At 47.5% G+C, this 5,737-nt stretch overlaps 1 long non-coding RNA gene across 1 annotated transcript; it reads right to left on the reverse strand.

Annotated features, from left to right (window-relative positions):
* Positions 1–1,708: 1,708 nt before the first annotated feature.
* Positions 1,709–2,989, reverse strand: LOC138683650 (uncharacterized). The gene is made up of 2 exons (XR_011323071.1): positions 2,554–2,989; positions 1,709–2,156 (listed from the first exon to the last, which is right to left on the reverse strand). It is a non-coding gene; the product is annotated as an uncharacterized lncRNA (long non-coding RNA).
* Between the last annotated feature and the right edge of the window lie 2,748 nt (positions 2,990–5,737).

A 5,737-nucleotide genomic window follows, 5' to 3' on the forward strand; every position in this document is an offset into this window, starting at 1 on the left:
ACCTGCTTGAAATCTGTGAACAGTTATTGGAGGGAGAGGGGGACAAATGCCAACAAAAATAGACAGGCAAGCATATGGTCAATGAGACTAGATAATTTTTTTTTCAATATACAGTCTGGCTAAAAACGAGCAAAAGTTAGGTTATTTATGAGTCAGCATGGTGGATGCACTTCCTGAGGTAAGAGAGATGTTCTCGAACCACATGGAGAACAAGATAATTATTGCTGCTTAGCTCATTATTTTATCCCTCACTGTATGCTGACCCCTCCTGTTTTCCTTTCCCTGACCTGCCACTTGGAAAATGAGCCACAAACTTTGGACATTGATTATAGGATTGTCATGGTTTAACCCCAGCCAGCAATTAAGCACCACGCAGCTGCTCACTCACTTCCCCCCCACCCAGTGGGATGGAGGAGAGAATCGGGAAAAGAAGCAAAACTCGTGGGTTGAGATAAGAACAGTTTAAAAGAACAGAAAAGAAGAAACTAATAATGATAATGATAACACTAATAACATGACAACAGTAATAATAAAAGGATTGGAATATACAAATGATGCACAGTGCAATTGCTCACCACCTGCTGACTGACGCCCAGTTAGTCCCAGAGCGGGGATCCCCCCACCCCCGCTCCCCCCAGTTTATATACTAGATGGGACATCACATGGTATGGAATACCCCGTTGGCCACTTCGGGTCAGCTGCCCTGGCTGTGTCCCCTCCCAACTTCTTGTGCCTGTGAGAGACTAAAAGAGTTAATGTCTCAAGCGTTGTGGTGGGGCAACTTCTGCTTAACGAGGAACTCTGCATAACAAGGAACTCTGCCTAGCAAGGAACCATAGGTGAAAAGAAGCCCATCAGCAACAGGAGGGGGAGGGTGTGCTGGAGGGTGCACAGGTCCCTGTTCTGATGTGCTGTTCTGATATGCTGAACAGGGCAGCTCACCATGTATGGCAAAAGATCACATCTGCAGGGAAGGGGGAGCTACTCCCCAAACGACCCCCAAGCCCATGGGCCCAAGTGCTACCTAATTAGCCTAATGAGTTCGAGTGCCCACCTGAAGGAGGGGCAAGGATGATAAAGGGACACAAACTGAAGCCCCACGTGTGCAAGACCACCGGGACTGGACCCCTCGACTGACTGGGCCAACGCTGGATCCAGGACTGGTGAAATCTTTCTCTTTTCTCTCTTTTCCTTTTCCGTAATCCCTACACCTCATCCCTTTAGACATAAACCATTGACCAAGTCTGGGACTAGGAGTGGATCCAGCTGCCCCTAGGCTCCTCTCTGAGAAGGAGTCTAGAAAAGCAAGGGGGTCCACTCTGAACCTTGTGACTCAATGGGAGGGCTCTCCTTATTGTCTTCCCTGGACCGATTCCCAAATAAGCAAGGCCTGTAGTATATGTTTGGTGATGTATGGTTAGCACATGTTACACAGTTTACTGACATAGTTTCATGACAATTCTTGTTGTGAGGAAATAGAAATTGAGTTTTGTGAGTTAAAGGATCCCTGGTGTCATTTCACCTTAATCCTGACCTGAGAATCAGCAAACCTGAGTCATTGTCCTGAGAAATTGGGACGTGACACTGCCCCTCCAGCCTTCTTGTTGGCTGGGCATGAGAAGCTGAAAAATTCTTGACTTTAGACTAAACATTACTTAGCAACAAGTGAAAACATCAGTGATGCGGAGACTCAGTCAAGCGCTCAAGCTCTCTGTGCAAGATTCCCTTTATTTCACAAAAGAATCCAACTTATATATGTTTCAACAAAGATCCAGAAAGTACTAACAGCACACAGCCAATACTACTAACACAGGAGGGCATACCTGGCCCAGCTGGGATGTTTGCCAGTCCTCAGAACAGTTAAAGATAAAAACATTCCATAGACATACTCGTGACTGTCTTCAGCCACATCTTCCCAGGCCTACACAAGGCCATCCTCCAACCTGACCATGTGAAACTAGTTCTTCAAAGGCTTGGCAAACATGCAGCACAACAAATTCTAATGGTCGCTCTTGAAAACAAATGCCAGGTGTTCCGAGCTGCTCCCACATCTTCCCATTTTTTGTTTAGGAACATCAGATTCACGAGGAAGGCAGCGAGGACTCTAGCTTCGAACCGACGCAATCCTCGTACTGCTCCTCAGATGATTCTGATTGCTGCAAACACACAAATGATTAATAACCCTCCAACAGCGATACAAATTCAGATACACAGATTTAAACCTTCAAACCATGTTTTTGGATTTAAGCATTTAACACTATTAGACAATTCTTTGAAAAACACCTTATTCTGCTAATTTCATATATTTCCCATTTAATCTTGTAATATCTGTGCAAGGTCTTAGATCTCTCCTGCAATATTAGTAGCAAATGCACCTTGCAAATGCGCCTTCACCTAATTCCAATCACATACGCATTCATTCCGTTGTAAAGGAGTTACACAGAGTCCTTGTTTTTGAAATTCCCAATTGCAATGTAATTTCATTCTATTTTATAATGCACTTTGTCTTTCTCTATGTGATGGGTTGATCCTGGCTGGACACCAGGCACCCACCATAGCTATTCTATCACTCTCTCCTCCACAGCTGGACAGGGGACAGGAAATGAGGTTTGCGGTCAGTTCATCACACATTATCTCTGTCGCTTCATCCTCCTCAGTGGCAGCACTCATCACACTCTTCCCCTGTTCCAGCGTGGGATCTCTCCCATGGGAGACAGTCCTCCATGAAGATCTTCAGCATGGGTCCATTCCACGGCATGCAGTCCTTCAGGAGCATACTGCTCCAGCATGGATCCCCCACAGGGTCATAGGTCCTTCCAGAAAACCCGCTCCTTGGGCTTCTCTCTCCACAGATCCGCAGGTCCTGCCAGGATCCTGCTCCAGCGCGGGCTTCCCACAGGGTCACAGCCTCCTTCAGGCATCCACCTGCTCCAGCGTGGGGTCCTCCACGGGCTGCAGGTGGATATCTGCTCCACCGTGGACCTCCATGGGCTGCAGGGGGACAGCCTGCCTCACCATGGTCTTCACCATGGGCTGCAGGGGAATCTGCTCCGGCGCCTGGAACATCTCCTCCCCCTCCTTTTTACTGACCTTGGTGTCTGCAGGATTGTTTCTCTTACATGTTCTCACTCTTCAGCTGCCATTTCTGTGTGTTCTGCAACCGCATTTCTTTTCCCCCTCTCCAGCCGTTTGTTGTTATTATTTTTTCTGTCTCTTCCTCTCTCTCTCCTTCTTCTTTCTTTCTTTTTTTTTTTCTTTTTTTTTTTTTTTTTTGTGCACAGGGGTGCTACCACTGTCACTTATTGGCTTGGCTTTGGCCAACGGCAGGTCCATCTTGGAGCCAGCCGGCATTAGCTCTATCAGACACAGGGGAAAACCTCCAGCAGCCCCCACAGAAGCCACCCCTGTAACCCCCCGATACCAAAACCTTGCCACACAAACCCAATACACCCAAGCCAAATTACCACTGCTTCTTGTCCTGGTTTCAGCTGGGATAGAGTTAACCGTCTTCCTAGTAGCTGGTACAGTGCTATGTTTTGAGTTCAGTATGCGAAGAATGTTAATAACACTGATGTTTTCAGTTGTTGCTCAGTAGTGTTTAGACTAAAGTCAAGGATTTTTCAGCTTCTCATGCCCAGCCAGCAAGAAAGCTGGAGGGGCACAAGAAGTTGGGAGGGAACACAGCCAGGGCACCTGACCCAAAGTGGCCAATGGTGTATTCCATACAATGTGACGTCCCATCTAGTTTAGGAACTGGGAAGTGGGGGCGGGGAATCACCGTTGGGGGACTAGCTGGGTGTCGGTTGGCGGGTGGTGAGCAATTGCCCTGCGCATTATTTGTACATTCCAATCCTTTTATTACTACTGTTGTAATTTTATTAGTGTTATCATTATCATTATTAGTTTCTTCTTTTCTGTTGTATTAAACTGTTCTTATCTCAACCCACGAGATTTACTTCTTTTTCCCGATTTTCTCCCCCATCCCACTGGATGGGGGGGGAGTGAGTGAGCGGCTGCGTGGTGCTTAGTTGCTGGCTGGGGTTAAACCACGACAGTCCCTTTTGGCGCCCAACGTGGGGCACGAAGGGTTGAGATAACGACAAACCTAACCAGAGCTTGTAAAAACAAATTTGTTCTAAGCATTCATTATATTGGTCTAATAGTCGCTGGTCATTATGTTGATTTATGTGTTCTTAGAGTTGTTGCTCTGGTTTTTAAAGTTCTGTTATGTATCACCTCGCTTGCTGTATGTAGTTCCTCTTCTGCTGCTTATCATCCATGGGAGGTGGATTAAGGTTTTCGCTTTGATGTATTGTATAACACTGGTTTATGGTATGATAAAGTCATTGGTTGTGGGATTAATCCGGTATTTGCACTCAGCATTGTCACCTTTATACTGCGGGAGCCATCTGTGGGAAACTATTAATAATTATACCATTTACCTTTCCTCCTTGGAAAACCAGTCTGTGGGTGGGGTACCTTTCTTCCCCTCTCCTTTCTCCTTCAGTCCACTTACAATGGTGTTTGAGAATTTTGAACAATTTGAATACTCCTGGGATGTTGGGACCAGCACGGTCCTAGCCCTACTGCTAGGAATCATCATGCTCCTGAATGTGCTTCAGCTCTTGTTTAAGGTTAAACAACTATTTAAGAAGGTCACCCAGAGATGTGCCCCAAGGCTGGATAATTATGAGTGGCAGGGTGTGTGGGGTAGTATGGGCAAGTACCTAGAAAAGTGGGCACCTCCAATGTTTTGGAAATTCACCCCTGAACAAGTGCAGAATCCAGAAGAACTAGTAAAATATTTGGAAAAGGTATGCTGTCACCCTGGCAGCTCCAGAGAGATACAAATCACTGCAATGTGCTGGGGCCTGGCCCATGCCTATCGAGCCCTGTTCGACACCACTCAGTACCCTCAAGGGGAAGAGAAAGTCTCTGGACCTAACAACAAAACGATGAGCACTGTGGCCACCCAAACCCTGGCAATGAGCATTGCAGGCACCCAGACCTTGGCGACAGGCACCGCGACCCTTCCAGCCCCGGCGACGAGAACTCGGGCTACCCAAACCTCAGCAACAGGCCTCAGCAACCCCTCCAGCCGCGGCAACGAGCACAGCAGCTACCCAAACATTGGCAACTAGCACTGTGACCCCTCCAGCCCTGGCGACGAGCACTGCTGCTACCCAAACCTCGGTGACAGACACTGCGGTTATCCAAAACCCGGTGAGCAATACTGCAACTGAACCAGCGGACCAACCTGCACCAGTATCAGTTGCCCCCGTACAGAAAAAGAAATATACAAAAAAATCAGTTCGCTTAGCGAAGGATGAAGGTGAACCAGGGTCATCATGGGAACCGGAGGAAGAGGCAGAACCAGAGGTAATAACCCGGTCCCTATCCTTGAATGAGCTGCGGGATATGCGAAAAGACTTTGGCCGCCGTATAGGTGAGCATATTATCACCTGGCTCCGCCGATGCTGGGACAATGGGGCTAAAAGCTTGGAATTAGAAGGTAGGGAAGCCAAGCAGCTGGGATCGCTTGCCAGGGAAGGTGGCATTGACAAGGCAATTGGAAGAGGGACACAAGCCCCCAGCCTCTGGAGGCGACTCCTGTCAAGTGTGAAGGAAAGGTACCCCTTCAAGGAAGATGTTATATGTCAATCAAGCAAGTGGACCACCATGGAAAGAGGTATCCAATATCTGAGGGAATTAGCTGTGCTAGAGACGATTCATCATG

The sequence above is a fragment of the Haliaeetus albicilla genome, chromosome W (genome assembly GCF_947461875.1).
Source record: "Haliaeetus albicilla chromosome W, bHalAlb1.1, whole genome shotgun sequence".
NCBI classification, from domain to species: Eukaryota; Metazoa; Chordata; class Aves; order Accipitriformes; family Accipitridae; genus Haliaeetus; species Haliaeetus albicilla.